A 19,483-nucleotide genomic window follows, 5' to 3' on the forward strand; every position below is an offset into this window, starting at 1 on the left:
TTAAGCCATTCTGTGGCTGTGGCACTCGGTTATGGCAGCCTAGCAAGGTGATAGACTACAGCTATAACTATGGAAATTCCGAGACAAATGTCTTCACTTTTCTGAGAGGTTTTTATGAATTCCAGCCCTGGTGGTTGTAAACCTTATCTTAGTCAGCTTCTCTATATCTCTGACTTCCCATTAGGTAGACAGAGCGGGAGTGTTACATTGGATGGAGAGAACTGGATGCGTTCCAGAACATCTGAGCGTGGAATCTATTGTCTTTATAGCTCCACTTGTTTGTGTAAGAAATAAGTCAGACTGTGTGTATATACACACGTGTGCATATATATGAAGGGGGTGTGTGTGGGTGTGTGAACTGAAGAGGTGCTAGAGGGCACTGGCTATAGGAGCACAGACTCTGGAAGCCAGTGGAGTCAAACCTTCTGCTCCATATTTACTAATTGGGATCTTGGACAAGTTCTTTCACCTCTCAGGTCTTCACATTCCTTATCTGTTAAATGGGTTCAGTGATAGTCCCTACTTCATAGCATTGTTGTGAGGATTAACTGGTTTAAGTATTTAGAATAGTGCCTGACACCTAGGAAGTGCTGGGTGTGTAGTAACTATTATTACATGAATTTTTTTTTTTTAAAGATTTTATTTATTTATTTGTCAGAGAGAGTGAGCACAGGCAGACAGAGAGGCAGGCAGAGGCAGAGGGAGAAGCAGGCTCCCTGCTGAGCAAGGAGCCCGATGTGGGACTCGATCCCAGGACGCTGGGATCATGACCTGAGCCGAAGGCAGCCGCTTAACCAACTGAGCCACCCAGGCGTCCCTTATTACATGAATTTTTTAATAAAGATTTTATTTATTTGACAGAGAGATAGAGAGAGAGCACAAGTAAGCAGAGCGGCAGGCAGAGGGAGAAGGAGAAGCAGGTTCCCTGCTGAGCAGGGACCCCGATGCGGGGCTCGATCCCAGGACCCTGGAATCATGACCGGAGCCGAAGGCAGCCGCTTAACCAACTGAGCCACCGAGGTGCCCCTACATGAATTTTTTGTAGGTGGCTTCAAGTGGAACCAAATTTTAGTCCCCATGATTAGTGAGAAATGAAATATATAGTAAGTTAAAATGTCTATTTTGTTAAATTAGAGAAGAATGTACTTCTTTCTTGACTTCATTCATTTTTTTCACACATTTAAGTAAATCCTGATTTGAATCATGAAAGCGTTAGCCACCAGCTTGCATGATTTTGGTCAGCTTACCTGAACTCTCAGCTCATAAGCTTTTAGTTTCCTCAACCATAAAATAAGGGTAAGGATCTCTATAGTGTTATTGTGGATTCATGAAATGAAGCAATGGATTTGAAGAACCCTGCATGGTGCCTGGAAAGGAGTAGGCGCTAAACGTCTGATGCCTTCTCTTCCATCCTCAGTGTTCCAAAATCTCATTATGACAATAAGGTTTTACGCTCAAAGGAGGAAATTGAGGTGGGAGAAGTGAGAAGGTGCTTAGAGATGAAACTGAACTGCTCGTGAACAGGCGGAGGCCAGGGAGGCCAGATCGAAGAGAGGACTGCGAATTCCCTGTCTCCTGCTCTTTCCGTATCGGTAAGTTGTCCTCCTAACATGCACGCTTCTGTTTCTGCTTCTCTCTCCTCCCTTCCCCATGAGGGAGAATAGCGTTTAATACACACTCAGTGATTGTAATACACAGTCAGGTAGAGACTGGCTGAGGAAACCAGATCACAGAGAGGACTTGGCAAGGGTATGATTGTTTTTCCCATTCTTAAAAACGTGAGCACGTTTTATGTTTCACAGGATTAGGGCCATCAGCCTTTTGAAGTTGATGGCTGGTGTGCTAAATCTCTGCCAGTAACTCCCTTGCCCTTTGAACCTCTTCTTGATGGCCTTAGATTTGCTATGTTTCCTTCCCTTCCCTTACTTGTTAATTCATGGCTCCCACAGTCAACCGGGGGAAAAAATGCATCCAGCACACTTTTCTCTCTGAATCCAGAACTGACCCATTCCCCCTGCAGCATTTGGCACAGCAGCTGATTTGCTATGGATTTCTCTTTTGCCAGCACAGTTTATTAGCCAATTAATTCCCATTTTAATCTCTTTATGACCCTAACACATTGCAGAGAAGTAAAAGAGTCAATTGATAAGATTAGGAATTTTTAAGGACGATAAATCAAGTCCACACAAATTTCAGCCCTTTTTCAAGGGAATGCAAAACTGGTAAGGCTGAAAATGACTTGAGAAGAGCTTGAAAGTTTTACAAGAGTCCAGATGGTGGCAGCAGAGAATGTGTGAGAAAAGCTCAAGGAGCAATAATGGCTTAAAAACGTGTTCTGAATATGCTGCAGGTAGTTGTAAAACTACTAACTATTGATGACAACTAAAATAAGGAAACTGGCTAAGGAACTGCACCTTAGTACTAGAGATGTCTGACTTTGACTCATTGGCATTGTCAGTTTGGGCAAGCCAATTAACTTTTCTGTCTTGTTTCCTCATTTATAAAGTGGGGATCATAATAGTTCTAGGATTGCTCCGGGATTAAGAGAGATAATGTATGTAAAAGGTTTAGCCTATGCCTAGAAAACTGTAAGTACTTACAGAGAGGGAAAAAGAGAGAAAGAGAGATGGGGAGGGGGAGAAGTATGTAAAACAAATTAGCACCATATTTCATAGTAAAGTTTCTATAATATATTCTAAACCAGAGTGGTACTACAGGGGAAAGGGAAGCAGTCAGCTCCTGGGCACAGGCAAAAAGGAGATGCAGTGCCTGTAGAGAGTTTATTTTTATTTTATTTTATAAAGTTTTTAATTTTAATTTCAGTATAGTTATCACACAGTGTTATATTAGTTTCAGGTGTACAATGTAGTGATTCAATAGTTCCATACATCACTACTCAGTGCTCATAATGTAGAGAGTTTAAACACAGTAACAATACCAACTAAAATCAGTCTCCTCTCCCCAATAAAGCATGCTGCTTCTCAACCAGTTAAAAAAAAATCAGTCTACTTTAAAAAAAAATCACTATACACCAGGGGCACTTGGGCGGCTCAGTCAGTTAAGCATCTGGCTCTTGGTGTCGGCTCAGGTCATGATCTCAGGGTGGTGAGATGGAGTCCTGTACCAGACTCCCTTCTCGGCCTGCAGTCTGCTTGAGATTCTCTCCCTCTCCCTCTTCCTTTGCACCTCCCTTGCTTATGTGCACGTGCTCTCTCTCTCCCTCAAATAAATCAATCTTAAAAAAATTAGTATGCACCAGTGATTCTAAATCATGCCAATGATAAAAATACTTTTTCCTTTCCTTTCTTTTCTTTTCTTCTTCTTTTTTTTTTTTTTTTGGTAAGCAATGTCTACTTTTATTTTTTAAGTTTTCATTTAAATTCCAGGTTAACATACAGTGTAATATTAGTTTCAGGTGTCAGTACAGTGATTCAACACTTCCATACATCACCCTGTGCTTATCACAACACATTCATGCCTCAATCCCCATCACCTATTTAACCTATAATTCTACCCACCTCCCTTATGGCAACCATCAATTTGTTCTTTCTAGTTAAGAGTTTCTTGGTTTGCTTCTCTTTCTTTATCCCCTTTGCTTATTTGTTTTTTTTCTTAGATTCCACATATGAGTGAAATCGTATGGTATTTGTTGTTCTATGATTTATTTTATTTAGCATAATAGTCTCTAACTTCTCCCATGTTGTTGCAAATGGCAAGATTTCATTCTTTTTTATGGCCAAGTAATATTCCATTGTGTATGTATGTATATATATACACACACACACCACAGCTGCTGCTGCTTCTCCATTTTCTTTTTTTTTTTAAAGATACAACTTTTATTATTTTAGAACAAACAATGGGAACATAATATAACACTCAAAGGTAACCATTTGCAATTTCAACATAATTTAGTTGATTTCGTATATATCCAGATGTATTCTCACATAGGCCAACACAGTTTGACTGAAGTTAACTTCAATAAAATGACAAGTTAATCTGCCCTGAAATAATTGGTTTATTTAAAATTTTTTAAAATTGGTGGTTTAAACATGGAATGTCTCTTTCATGCAAGTATAAAGTCAATACCACATCTTCATTATCCGTTCATCCATCAAGAGACACTTGGGCTATTTCCATAGTTTGGCCATTGTAGATAATGCTACTTTAAACATTGGGGTGCATGTATTCCTCTGATTTAGTATTTTTGATTTTGTATGGTAAATATCTAGTAATGCAATTGCTGGATCATAGGGTAGTTCTAATTTTAACTTTTTGAGGAACCTCCATACTGTTTTCTAGAGTGACTGCACCAGTTTGCATTTCCACCAACAGTGCAAAAGGATTCTCCTTTCTTTGCACCCTTGTCAGCATCTGGTTTTGTTGTTGTTAATTTTAGTCTAAAATACTCTTTCTTATGGAAACTCCTCTAAATTGAATTTTTTAAAAGACACTACCTTCTGGCCTTGACCTGCCTACCTTCTATACTTATGTCTCACTGACTCATTCTTTCCAGTCCAGTTGGAGTCTGGTGTTTAATGGAAATACTCAGCACATTCCTGCCTCCATTTTGATTGTACCATCCCTACCACTTGAAATGACTTGTTCTCTTCTTTTCATTTATCTAGATCTTACTTTTACTTCATGGGCTCAGGATAAGCCTACATTTCCCAGGAGGCTTTCCCTATCTGCTGGATCCCACAAGGATACCTCCCTTCTTGTGTATGTAGTTATCTTGGCACGTAGCATCTGCTGCCTTGTATTGTAATATATTGCCCTTCCTCCCAATGTAAAGGAGGGGCTTGTCCATGAAGCTGGTACTTATTTCCATAATCTAGGCCAGCTTTAGGTTTTGCTATCATCTGTTCCAGCTATACTACTTCACCAAACAAACACAACTGGTGGTTATTTTTTATTTTGAACTTCCTCTGAGAGATATATATGTTAACTTAAACAGTGTGTATTGTGTAATATCAATCAACACTAGACATTTAGGACATTTAAAGAATAAGACATAGGATTATATTGGAGTTTGGAAGCAAGTGACAGAGGTCTCCCAGAACTGAGATTAGTCTGGAAGACCCCAAATATAAACTCTAAATTCCAGATTCCACTGAAGAACTTTTTCAGTCATTTTCTGTGGGAACTGAAATAATTTCATCTTTTCTTTACTGGTGCAGAACCTCATGCAAGTTTTAGCATGCAATGCCCACTCTCGTGGATTGCATGAAAAATGCTGGGTCTTTGAACTTGAGACTTAACCTTGCATCTGTATTCTAACCAGCTTCTGCAAATAGTATGCTATCAATGTTTACCTTGACATCTTAAGAGACAAATAATTTTTATTGGGGCATATCAGGAAATGAGCTACTTGAATTGAGAAGATCATTAGAAAAAGTGTAAAATGTCAGTGTAAAATGTCTTTCTTCACATCTTCATATTCAATATGTTAGTCTTTTACCATGAGGTCCCTCGTAAAAATCTTGACCAGATCTCAGATCACAGGCTCAGTATCCAGAAGTATAGGAATCTCAAAAGTTCTGGGACTCTCATGGGTCCTCTGGGAAGAAGGAAGCATTTCTGGGCAGAGGGGTCTTCTGCTCAGAGGAAATTCTCAACAGATGGTTTGTGTTCACTTCCCTCTGACTCTAGTGAAGTTGGACCTGGGTGTTCAGTTTCTCATCACTTGAGGTGGGAAGGTGAGGAGAACCCAGTCTTATCTCATTTCTGATGAGAAATCACTAACTTAGCTGTGTGAGCCTCATTCTGGGAGCAAACCAAAGTTTTTTCATTACCAAAGGTACAAAGAAAATGTGGTAAAGGAGAACATGGCAGAAATCTGTAGCTGTTTGAAAGACCATTATACTAAAAATGAATTAGACCTCTTCTGTATAAACCCAAGGAATAAAATGAGAAACAATGGTAATGGACTTCAGTTCAAAGTAAATAGAAGAGACTTTCTAACAATCAGTTGTCTACATATAGAATAGAGTGTGGTATTGATAACTGTGTTTCCTATGATGTGAGATATTCACATAGCGGGAATTCTGTGGGATGTTCAAGTGTCAATGAATATGAATAAATGAATTCTGAATGAATAAATGAATTCCTTATCTGTAGTCTATAGTTTCATGATTCTACCATTTACCCCCCAAATCTGTTGATTAGCCAGTCAGAATTTTTCGAGCATGTCAAATTCAAATGAGTCAGCATAAAAAGTGAATTATTTTTTCCTTTCTCTCTTTCCTAATCTCATTATTTTTGTGGACTCTGGTCTTATCTTCTAACTTCAATCAGGTAGGGATCAAGGAATAAGCCTCTCAATGCGAAAGTGTATGGTATTGAAATATTCAGCATATAAAAAAGTCACATGGGATTTGAGAAGACTATGCACGGAATTTCAGGTTTTTTTGTTTTTTAAGTTTGGAAAGAAATGCAGTCTTGTAATGAAGTCTTAGGTGGCATGTGAAATGAACAATCGGGAATTTGGCTCTCCTGTTGTGCTTCTCTCTCCATGGGAAGATTTATTCATATATTGAACAATTCTCTTCCCCAGCCTACACAGTCCCAAGGGGGGGATTTAATGAAAAATTGGTTGGAGGCATAAGTGCTCTGTCTATTCTGCCTTCTTTTCAAGGGGCAAAGGAAAATTGCAAGCTTCTTTGGGTGTCTGACTCACGTATTTTATGCAGGTGCCATATTCACATTTTCTTGCATGACAAGAAAAGAAATAGATTCCCCCTCCTTTTTAAAGTGGGATTTGTGGGCTTTGCAGTGAGGTGGTATGATGATCCTCAGAGGAAGGTAGTACAAAACCTTTCATGTGTTACTCAAACCACTGGTTCTGAGGAAGAATGAAGTATAATTGCATTAGTCTGTATCCAATCAGGAAACAGAAACCACACAGTAATTAGTAATTTGGAAAGGAAAAGTTAAATAAAAAGAATTGTTGACTATAGCAGAGGATTGGAGTAATGAGAGATTAATTCATATAAAGATAGTTGTAAGGAATATAAGACTATATATAAGGAATATAAGAATAGTAGATTACCAATTATCATTCTCAGTTTGATTTCTTCTCCTTTCCTTATTATATCTTTCCCTATGCTTGGTTTGGGATTATTTTGCTCTTCTTTTTCTAGTTCTGAAATTGAAAGCTTGGACTACTGACTTGAAATTTTCTTCTTTTCTAATATGAGTATTAAGTACTATGAATTTCACTTAAGTACTACTTTAGGCTCATCCCACACATTTTGATATACTGTGTTTTCATTTTCATTCAATTTAAAATTTTCTTTTATTTCCTTTGTGACTTCCACTTTCACTCAGGGGTTTGGAAGCATATTGTTTCTTTGTTAGCATTTTAGGATTTTTCCAGATATCTGTCATTGATTTTCAGCTTACTTAATTATGCTCAGGGAATATATTTTGCAAGATTTCAAGTCTTTCATTAAGATTTGATTTATGGCCCAGAATATTGTCTCTATTGATGACTATAGAGTTTACTATATATATTTAGTCAGTTAGACCCTGTGTTTAAATTATGTTATACAGCTTAACATAGTGTGAGGACCTTACGACAGTATATTCCCAATTCCTTTCTCTAATTTTTGGGCTATTGTTGACATATGTTTTACTTTTCTGAATACTATAAGCACACAATTCACGCTACAGTTTTTTTTTTAAGACTTTATTTATTTATTTGAGGGAGAGACAGCAAGAGAGAGCATGAGAGGGGAGAAGGTCAGAGGGAGAAGCAGACTCCCCGTGGTGCTGGGAGCCCAATGCGGGACTCGATTCTGAGACTACAGGATCATGACCTGAGCCAAAGGCAGTTGCTTAACCAACGGAGCCATCCAGGCATCCCCACACTATAGTTTTTGCCTTAGGCAGCCAATTTTAGAACTACTAAAAATAAAAGAAAAAATTTTGTGTTCATCTTAATTTATCCCATTTTCAATATTCTTCATTTCTTTGTATAATTCCAAGTTTTTGTGTGGCATTGACTTTTCCTGAAGAACATTCTTTAGCATTTCATTGTAGTATAACCAACCACTAGGTTGCTAATGATAATTTATCCATCTTTACTTTTCTGAAAAAGTTCTTATTTCTCCTTCAGTTTTGATAGGTATTTTAATTAGGTATAGGATCTCAGGATGACAGGTTTTTTTTCTTCCCTTTTAATACTTTAAAGATATCATTCCATTGTTTTCTGGCTTGCATGGTTTCTGACACGAAGTTTGCTATAATTCTTACCTTTATTCTTCCACATGTAGTATGTCTTCTTTCTTTGCATTCCTTCAAAATTTTCTCTTTGTAATTGGTTTTCTATTTTTTTTTCTCTCTCTCCCTCTATGTGTGTGTCTGTGTGTGTCTGTGTGTGTGGTTTGTGTATTAATTGTTACACTAGTTTTGGAAAATTCATAACCGTAATTCTTTCAAATAGCTCTTTCCCCTGTTCTCTTTCTTCTTTCTGGGTTTCCAATTACATGTATGTTAAATTGATTTTGTCCTACTGCTTTTGGATGTTCTGTTCCTTTTTTCAACTCCTTTTTTCCTCTTTCTGTTTCAGTTTGGCTGATTCCCCCCCCCCCCACCTGCCCCCAGTTTGGCTGATTTCTATTGACCTTTAATTTTCACTGCTTCTTTCCTCAGTCATGTTGAATCCACCAATGAGTCTTTTGAAGGAACACTCATCTGTTATTATATTTTTCATTGATATCATTTTGTTTTCATTTTTCTTATAGTTTTTATCTCTGCTGAAATTCCCATGCATTAATGCATGTTGTCCACCTTTCCCATTAGAATCTTTAGTATTTTAAGCACAGTTATTTTAAATTCCCTCTGTAATACTTAGACATCTGTGTCATATCAGAATTTGGTTTTGTTGATTGCTTATCTCTTGACAGTTTTTAAAAGTTGCTTCTTTCTGTGTCTTGTAGATTTTTGCATTCATGATCTAACTCTTATATAGGAATGCAGTAACTGAGGTAAACAGAATCTGGGAATAGGTACCTGGAAATTGTTATATCTCTCACATTGCTCAATCTTTTGCATGGAGGTTGAGTCAATCTAATCAGAAATTAAGCTGGGTTTGGCTTTTGTTGTAATTACAGTTACCATGTGTGCATATTTCTTAGTGTATTTGCATATTCTAATTTAGAGTCTTTCTACCAGCAATCATCCTCCAAGAGTCTAGCTACTCATTCTACTGTGTTCAACTGTATTTAATATTAGGTCATGTTTAACTGTATTAGGCCTATATCTGTGGTAGTTTACTGGACTCAGTATGTATTTGTGCATTTTTTTTTTCTAACTGATGGAAACAAACCAAATTCTTGAGAACTATGCCTGACATGTGGAAGCAGAAATTTGGTTGCATACCCTCACCTCCCCTGCCTTTCTTATCAGTCCTGCAGAACCACAGGCACTTTTACCACATGCTCTTCCTCTTTGGTTCAGAGTCATATTGGTTTCTTCTTGTCTTCATCCCCACCTAGGATAGCAGAATGCATTTGTTTCCTTCTTATTTAATCACCTGATTGCTTCTTCTTATGGAGACGTTTAAAAAAAGTCATTCCAGGGGTGCATGGGTGGCTCAGTCGTAAAGTGTCTGCCTTCTGCTCAGGTCATGATCCCAGGGTCCTGGGATAGAGCCCTTCATCAGGCTCTCTGCTCAGCGGGAAGCCTGCTTTTCCCCCTCTCTCTGCTTGTGCTCCCTCTCTCGCTAAGTCTGTCTCTGTCAAATAAAAAAAATAAAAACTTTCAAAAAATAAAAAAAATTTAAAAAAGTTATTCCAGAGGTGCCTGGGTGGCTCAGTGGTCAAGTGTCTGCCTTCGACTCAGGTCATGATCCCAGGGTCCTGGGATTGAGCCCCATGTTGGGCTTCCTACTTAGTGGGGAGTCTGCTTCTGCCTCTGCCTCTGCCTCTGCCTCTCCCTCCACCCATGTTCTTCTCTTTCCCTCTCTCTCAAATAAACAAATAAATAAAAATTTAAGAAGTCATTCGATTTTTCAGAAACTGTATACCTTTTCCATTTACCAAAGACCAAATATACTCCTTCTTTTTGAGAATTTAATCAATCTATTTTCTGTATAAGAAGAGCTAGTAGTGCGTATTTTAAAGTTTCATGTACTTCTGAGAACAGAAGTTCGTGAGGCAGGTAGGGGTATAAATGCCCTCTTCTAATATTGAGAGATAAGCAAGCATCCTGATGTTCAGGGACTCTGAAATAAAACCTTGGCTATTTCTGGTGTCAGTGCCTAATATAGTCAAATGTGAGCAATTGTCTAGTTTCCTATTACGTTCCCATGTTCACAGAGAGATGGCAGAATTAAAGTTATTCTACCCACAGTGCTTACTACCAAACAGAAATATCTTTACTTTTGAATAAAAACAATCAAAGGAGAAAAGTATTGGCTTTGGAAGTTGTAGGAAAATCTTGATCTGGTGTTCTTTTTTATTCATGTGGTTCAAAGCATATGTACAACAAGTAGTTTTTCTTCTTTGAACTTCACCATCAATTTCCTTCTTTGATCATATTTCTTATCTTTTGTCTTTTTCATCAAAGGCATTTTTATTAGTAAGGACTATTATGTCCTTCTTTTTTCTTAAGGCCGTCTGATAGCCATCTCTAATATCCCCTGAATAAATTTCTTTCAAGACAAAGATCAGTGTAGACAACTATCAGCTTGCTTAACCCAAATTCTTGATTTCATTTTTGCTTGGGCATCTGAACTCCATTAGTAAGAGCTTCATGTTTTGTACCCAGAGTATAAACACTTGTTCTTATTTGGATAGGGTGTTCAAAAATGGGCCTTGGGGTGCCTGGGTGGCTCAGTTGGTTGAACATCTGACTTTTGGTTTTGGCTCAGGTCATGATCTCAAGATTGTGAGATCGAGCCCCATGTTGGGCTCCTCGCTGGATGTGGAGCCTGTTTAGGATGCTTTCTCTCCCTATCTCCCTCTGCCCCCACCCCAGTCGTGTGCTTTCTCCCTCTCTCTCCAATAAATAAATAAATAAATAAATAAATAAAATCTAAAAAAAAAAAAAAACCAGCAAGAATGGGCCTTAAGATAGTATAGATGCCTTTCTCATCATTGCTTTAAGAAATAAACATCTTAGATAAAGCGATAGATAAATTCTTCTGGACAATTAATTATCCTACAAATGAATCTGTACATTCATCATTTCCCTTTCTTTTTTTTTTTTTTTAAAGATTTTATTTATTTATTTGACAGACAGAGATCACAAGTAGGCAGAGAGGCAGGCAGAGAGAGAGGAGGAAGCAGGCTCCCTGTTGAGCAGAGAGCCCGATATGGGACTCCATCCCAGGACCCTGGGATCATGACCTGAGCCGAAAGCAGAGGCTTTAACCCACTGAGCCACCCAGGTTCCCCATCATTTCCCTTTCTAAAAAATATTTCAGGCATTATTCCTAGGACTTCTGTCCCCTATTTTTATCTTACAGCATTCAATGCTTTTAATATCTGGGCCTCCATGTATTATCCCATGAAACAGGGTCACGAGAAGGATCGGCTAATAGTGGTTTAAACAATAGAAACATTTTTTTTTTTCTTTCTTGTCTTTGAGAATTTTGAAGGAGACAGCATAAAGCCAAAATGATATTTTATAGTATCAGGGAAAAATCTAGGCTTCTGTCTCCTTTGCTACCTTTCTTGTGTATAGTCACTATTCCTATGTCTACTGGATATCCGGTTTAATAAAGCTCCATTCCAGTCAGAAAATAAAAAGGGATAAATCAGGGCAAGAATCCTCTCCTCAAGAATGTTTGCTGGAAGATGCCTTATATTCTTTCATATTCACATAGGCCTGCTCCCAGTCACACAGCCACACTTAGGTGCAAACAGAGTTGGGAAATGTCTACATTCTGAGCTCCTGTATGCCTAGCTAAAATTTGGGGCTTCTGGCACTGAAGGAAAAAGGGAGGACAATTTTGGCAAACAACCATTGGTGTCTGGCACGTACCACATTGATACACACATTTCTAAGAAATAACACCGAAGCCAGTCAAATTTGAAACTGAGGATCCCATTTATTTGTACCAGGATAATTCACAAACTCAGTTGCATCCCATTCATGTGTTGGGATGACCAGTGCACCACAATGGTTTTGAATGTAATTCTATTTTAACACCTCAATATAATTAAAATTAATTCATAACTAGTTTTTATATAAGCCCAGAATCATTTACTTATAAAAGTGAACATGAAAAATATGCAAGTTCCTGACTAGCAGTACATTAATATGTCTCAATGAATTCTATAACAGTTTCAGTACATGTGTTCATAACTGTTAGATGTATTAACTTTTCATCCCTGCTTGACTTCTCAGTTTTAGGGTCAGTGGTGTTTTTAATCCACTCTAGTACTGAGAGTTAAAAAGAAATTCAGTAATCTGTAATAATCAAAAGCTTCAATAAGAATTTTTTCATACACAAATTTGGGGCAGCTGGCTGGCTCAGTCATTAAGTGTCTGCCTTCAGGTCAGGTCATGATCTCAGGGTCCTGGGACTGAGCCCCATGTCTGGCTCCCTGTTTGGGGGTGGAGGGGAAGCCTGCTTCTCCTTCTTTCACTCCCTCTGCTTGTGTTCCCTCTCTCTGTCAAATTAAGTAAATAAAATAAAAAAAGAATTTTTTCATACACAAATTAAAATATTGAAGGAAATGGTTAATTGAGGATTGTATGTAATTAGAATTATTAACATGACTCTCTATCCCCAAGTTGAATTGTATGATTCCACAACTTTGTCTTCTTGTTAACAAAATATGCCAGTTTTAAATATAGCTTTATTCAAGATGAATCAGATAAAAATGAACCCTACATTTTGAAGGAAAATTTTAATTTCTATATAAATTTAGTGCAATTCCTTATACCAGTATACTTGCAGTTAGTTTGTTAGTTTATTAAAAACCTTTCTCCTCACCCTCTTTGCTCTCAAACTACTGACTCTTTTCTTTCTTTTTTCCCTGTAGGGAAAGATGATCTGAACTAGTATTCTGTATTTTATGTCTTCAATTACTCTCCTCCCACTCTCTCTTGAGTCCAATTCCATTAGGTTTCCTCCATTATTCTACTCAAACTCAATCAATGATTTCTAGTTTTTAAAAACCAATGGTCACTTTACAGCACTCATCTGATTAAAGCATCTGCAACAGTGGTATGGTTGATCACTCTCTCCTTCCAGAATTTTTTTCTCCTGGCCTCCAGGATGCTGTACTTTTCTGATTTTCCTCTTTTTTTTTTAGATAATTTTTTTAGAGTTCATTTATTTATTTGGCAGAGATCACAAGTAGGCAGAGAGGCAGGCGGGGGGGGGGGGGAGAAGCAGGCTCCCTGCTGAGCAGAGAGCCCCATGCGGTACTCGATCCCAGGACTTTGAGATCATGACCTGGGGCCAAGGCAGAAAATTAACCAACTGAGCTACCCAGACACACCTCTGATTTTCCTCTTATCTCAGTTCCTTTTGGTGGTTTTCCCTCATCTTCCAAGAGAAGTACTCTAGAGATTACCTGTGAACTTTCCTGTCTTTCTGCACTCTGCCCTGGTTGTCACAAGTCCCATGGTTTTAAAAACCATCTGTGTACTCATGACTAAACAATTTAGAACTATATCCTGGACATTTACTCTAAATCCAGGCTCATATTTCTAACTACCTACTTGAACTTTCACCTTAAAAAAAAATCTACTAATCAATTTAAATGCAACATATCCTAAGCTGAGCACCTGAACTTTGCTCCAAAGCTTCCGTAGTTTTCTTGACCTTGATCAATGTATCTCCATCCTTGCTATTGCTATAGCCCAAAGCCTTGGGGCCTTTCTTGAAATTACTTATATAATCATTCAGCATTTCCCCTTAGCATTACCTCCAAAGAATATCCAGAATTTGACCATTTCTCATCATCTCCACTGTTATCATATAAACCATGTTACCAACAGTCTGGGATTATCACAATAGTTTCTGAATTGTCCTCTACTCTTGTTCCCTTCCTACTCTTTGTTTGTTCTTAGCAGTTATGCCATTCCTGTGCTCAGAACCTGCCAGTAACTTCCCATTTTTACTCTAAATGATAGCTGAAGTCACTTTGAGATTCCCATCTCCTAGACTCTTTCTGCCCCTAGTCATGGGGCTCCTGATTTAGTTTTGCAGATGGGGCGAGAGAGAAATGAGTTCCTTTTGCAACTTCCTGCACTGCTGGGGAAGTTGGGTTCTCACTTACACATTCTCCGTCTCTCTTGCAAGATAAATCACATGCTGAGGAAGATCTTTCTTGGCCCTAAGCCATTACCACCTTGGGAGATGGGTGACACAAGTAAAGTAAAACTGTTCTTACCCACTCTAATGCATCCAAACTTGCATTTTGTTTTTGTTTTTGTTTTTGTTTTTTGCTGTGACAGAGTGCTGGAACTTTTCCTCTGGAAATCTGGACTTCCACAGATGCTCTTTTATCCATGAGTAATTGTCTAAGTCACTGTTCTCCAGGGGATCCCAGACTGTGGGCCAAGAGAGACTGGAGCAATTTCATTGCTGCTGCTGAGTCCACAGATGGGATCGAGTTCAATTTGCCCATTGCCTGATACCAAGATAGACAAGACTCCTCCTGAGTCCCATGGTATATGATGCTGGATCCCACAGCACCCTCAAAGGCACTTTTACCTGTGGATGGATGCCAAATTTTTGTTCTTGGGAGTGAGGGCAAAAAATGAGGGACGTCTTATGTCTCCGTGATGTTGACAACACTTCTAACTATAATCTTATATTTTAGTGCCCCTATTTCTGTGGTTTTCTTCTTGTCTCCAGTGATTTTCTTCAAAACCAACTGGGTGTAGAAATATTTCCCCTACATCTGAGTTAGAACAGGATACAACCATAAAAGGGTAATAAAGAAAAGAAAGATTAGCCCCTCCAACTTGAGTTAAAAATAAACAAAACAGTGACTCACTAGAAATTATTGGTAAGAGACTTGTGCTTCAAAATGTCTGCTTTAATGAGTCAGAGGGAATTAAAACTGACTGGATGAATTATCTATTAGAGAGAAGATGTTTCACTTGACCCAGTTTAGAGTGAATGACCCTAATTGCCTGTTTCAATGTGGGAAGGCCCCATTGCCACATAGTGGCTCTTAGTTGTAAATGGGTAAATTTTCAATGAAGGAATTGTTAGTTAAGGAAGTCTCCATAATGAGGAAAGGTTGAGCTCCAAGTAGGACATGTTCTGACAAAGAATTAGTATGGGAAAGCGTTCTGGGTAGAAGTAAATGGGGTGTGTGTAAGTTGGAGGTGAGGCCACAAAGACCATGCATAGGAGGTAGAAGTTACTTTTGTGTGACTACACCAGCATGGCTGAGTGCCTGTAATGCAAAAAGATAGCAACTGTCTGAAATATTATGACTCAATCAGCAGTTTTATCTTGATCCTATAAGAATTTCTGAGAAGGTAAGTAAGTAGTTATATTGCTAGAGTAAGGAAGGATTGGATGAGCCCTTCGTCCTAGCTCTCCCACTAACTGGCTGGATTCTTGGGTCATTCAGTTTCCTCATCCATAAAATATGGGAATAATTTTGGAAGTCCCTTTCCGCTTAAAAATATCCTACAAATCAGCAATGAATAGAGCGAGGGTTGCTGCAAAACCTGAGATGTAAGAAATACCATAGAGCCTTTCTTTCTGGATAAAAATAAAATCTGGTTTATTTATTTCACAAATAATCATTTCATGACTACTATAGGCCAGGCATGTGCTCTATTCTGGGGATATTCTTGGAAAAGAAGGTAGACAAGGTCTTGTCCTCTGAGAATTTTTCTTGCTCACATTTTCTAAGGATGAATTCTAATATCACTCCTTTTTCACAGGTCTTGCCCTATCTCTTGGGTTATTCCAAACCTTGTGATTTGCACAGTCCAGGAAAAATAAGAGCAATCCCTCGCTTGCTTTCTGATCTATAGCCATCATGATTGCTATTGCTTTTTGTCTGATTCCATAAGATATTTTTCAAAGTGTCTGACTCTGTGGGTAGCATCTCTTCTCAAGAACTAACTGTTGTTCCAGGAGCTTTTGCCCAGGCTCTATTTGCCTCCATTTCCATAGGAATGCATGTAGCTCTCAACGACTTAGATCCTGTCCTTTTTATGGTGCTGTGAGTAAATCGCCCAGTGCATGCCACCCCACAGAACTCTACCTTCACCTATTCCCCAATCCTCTGGGAATCAAACCACCATGAGACTTTGAACTACCACCCAACTCAATGCTCAAGGCCATGGCTTCCACTGTGTCCTACTTTGAGCAATGAAGTCCTTATCTTCTTCAAGCGTAAGGTTGCCTACCAGCAAGACAAGGATTGAATTTGACTTGAAGATGGGCTTGTTTTCTAATTAGCTAAAGTCTCCCCGGCTCCCTTTTGTTCCCAACAATAAAACTGAGCATCTGCATCCTCATTCTTTCCCTGTTTCTACTCTTACACCTGTGGTTAAGTGTACAACCCCCGGAACCAGATTGCCCAAGTTTGAATCTAAGCTCCACCACTCAATGCTGAATGGCTTGGTCTTGTTCTGTAAACTTTCTGCATTTCAGGCTTTCGTGTTTAAATTGCTCCTAAATAAAAGACACCTATCTCATAAGTGTGTGTATTGTACTTAGAACCATAAGTAGTACAGGGTAGGTGCTTTGTAGGTGCTATTGTTGTACTTGTCATTACTAATTTATTTATTATTATTATTTTATTATTACTGGCCTGGCTTTTGAGTAAGATCAGTGGATTAGGTCTTGTAATATGAAAGGCATAGCAGAAGATTTCTTCAAAGTAGTTCTATACTCAACCATGGCCTATCAACATTTTTGACCTTTAACAAAATAAAAAATATTTATCTCCTTGGCAGTGAACAAAAAGGTCAAATGGACTTTTATTTTTAGGGGGAAGGACTATATGGAGAATTATCTTTCATTCCTTTGATATTAGATTCCTAATATTTTTAAATCACCCTCTCACATTTTAAACAGGACAAAAAACACTTGCCCAATTTATAACTCAGAAGCCTATACAGATTTTCTCACTCTGTTCCATCAGGAACAAGAGTATCACCAGGAAGATGTTTCTACTGCACTGAGAAATTGGCTCCATTTTTCCCCCATCTGCTCTCTAGCACTTGTGGCTTTTTATTTCATATCACTCACAACTCAAGGTAATTTGTGTTGCTTCTGAAAGTCTCAGACTTAACTTGTTAGCTTGTCAGTCATCCCTTTATTGTGGTAAATCAAAATATTTTCTACTTGGTGAATATAATATGGATATTTCATTTCATTGAACCATTTCAAGTTTCTAACATCGAATTGTTGATGTCTTGAGATTCTTGGCACCTGCTTAATTTTGATACAGGACCTTTATGTTGCTTTGAAAGTCAAACGTCTAATGGGGAAGTATGTATAAAATAATGTACATCGTTTTAATGTACATATTGGCATGTTTCATAGGTTCAAAAGCACTTTCTTTTATGTGCAGGCAGTGATAATAAAGGCTCTTCTGACAGCCTGTCAGCCAGAGTTTTATCAGCTATGCCTGACCATGTCCCTTAGGTGGAGATGCAGCCAAGAGCAGCTGGGGTTTTATTTATCGTTAGGGCATTTTGTCCATGTTTGAAAGGGACTCTGGTTGTGGATCTGGACAAAGAGTACATGTGGAGACCAGGAGGCCTAAATTCAGAAACTTCCTGAAGGCTCCTGTGATGAAACATACAGACCATAATCTTGCTTCTTGTTGCTTTATGTATTGGGAAAATAAACCACTGCCTCTACCTGGGGAGGAAGGAAGAGCCTTTCTCTAAGACTTTGCACTTCACACTCACACCTTTCCTCGTAGGCTGGTCCTGCAACTCACTTTAGAAACGTGGAGACCTGGGGTGGGGGTGGGGGGTGGCACTGAAGAGTTCAGGGAAAGAGGACCTTTTTTTTTTTTTTTAATGTTTTGGATTGTGAACTTCAGTGAGATATATTTGTTATTGTGGTGGTTGTAGCTGTTAAGGAGCCAGGCACAGAGACTGAGAAGAACAAAAAAAAGAAGGGGAAATACCAGGTTCTAAAAATCGTGTTTAATACTTTGCAGGTATTGTCTCTTTTTATCCCCCAATAATTCTATGAAATAAGAACACACTTTATTCCCATTTATGGTGAGAAAGTTGGTGATTGGACAGGCAAAGTAACTTGTCCGAGGTAACATGTCTAGTAAGAACAGAAACAGAATTAAACATAGGTTTGTTTATTACAGAACACATAGCAAGAGAAGAAAACACCCACTTGTTCTGAGACTTTACTATGTTATGGAAAATTTTATTTTATTGATCATTTATGATAGATTTATAGGCCCTATAAAGTTGCTGAACTATTTAAAGAGAGATGTGGTTTTTTTGTTGGGTTTTTTTTTTTTTTTTTTTTTTTTTTGGTTTTGTATGTTTGTTTGGTTTTGGTCAGGGCTGGCTGGATTTCTTTCTTATTTTTTATCAGAAAATTCAAGAAATTCTCTTTTTGTTTTGCTTTATTGAGGTATAACTGACAGGCAACATTATAGTAGTTTCATGTGTACAGCAGAGTGATTCAACATTTACATACATTTACCTTACAAAATGATCATCTGGATAAGTCTAGTTACCTGCCATCTGTCACCATACAAAGCTATTATAATGTTATTTACTATATTCCTTATGCTGCACTTTGTATCCCCATGATTTATGTATTTTATAACTGGAAGTTTTCTCTGTTTAATTCCTTCTATCTTTTTTTGGTCAATTTATTTATTTTTGAGAGAGAGAGAGAGAGAGAAAGGAAGAGAGCAGAAGGAGGGATAGAGGGAGAGGGAGAGAATCCTCAAGGAGACTCCCCACTGAACACAGAGACCAATGTGGGGCTCCATCCCAGGACCCTGAAAATGAGCCAAAACCAAGACTCAAATGCCTAACCAACTGAGCCACCCAGGCTCTCCTCCCCTTTTTTGTCCATCTTCCCACTCCCTTCTCCTCTGGCAAACACCAGTTTGTTCTTTATATTTATGAGCCTCTTTCTGTTTTATTTGTTTTGTGTTTTAGATTCCTTATATAAGCAGAATCATATGATATTTATCTTTATTTATTTCACTTAGTATAATACTCTTTGGGTCCTTGTTGTTGTGACTGGCAAGATTTCATTCTTTTTATGACATAGTAATATTCCTGTGTGTGTGTGTGTGTGTGTATACCGCATCTTTATCCACTCATCTATTGATGGACACTTAGGTTGCTTGCATATCTTGGCTATTGTAAATAATGCTGCATGAGCATATAGGTGCATATATCCTTTTGAATTAGTGTTACCGTTTTTTGGATATTCAGTGGAATTGCTGGATTGTATGGTCGTTCTATACTGGACCCTCTATACTGTTTTCTACAGTGGCTGCACCAATTTGTATTTTCACTGACTGCATGAGGTTTCTCTTTTTTCCAC

The 19,483-nt window shown here is 38.2% G+C and overlaps 1 long non-coding RNA gene across 2 annotated transcripts in view; it reads left to right on the forward strand.

The window, feature by feature from the left end:
- The window catches only part of LOC308341308, a 198,386-nt gene that overhangs the window by 62,392 nt on the left and 116,511 nt on the right, over window positions 1-19,483 (forward strand). The window contains exon 4 of one of the 2 annotated variants that reach the window (XR_013966705.1): window positions 1,418-1,592. The exons of the other annotated variant lie outside the window; for it this stretch is intronic. This is a non-coding gene — a long non-coding RNA (uncharacterized lncRNA). The remainder of the gene's footprint in view (window positions 1-1,417; window positions 1,593-19,483) is intronic. 2 annotated transcript variants of the gene reach the window in all.

The sequence above is a fragment of the Martes martes genome, assembly GCF_963455335.1.
Source record: "Martes martes genome assembly, chromosome: 4".
Classification (NCBI taxonomy): domain Eukaryota; kingdom Metazoa; phylum Chordata; class Mammalia; order Carnivora; family Mustelidae; genus Martes; species Martes martes.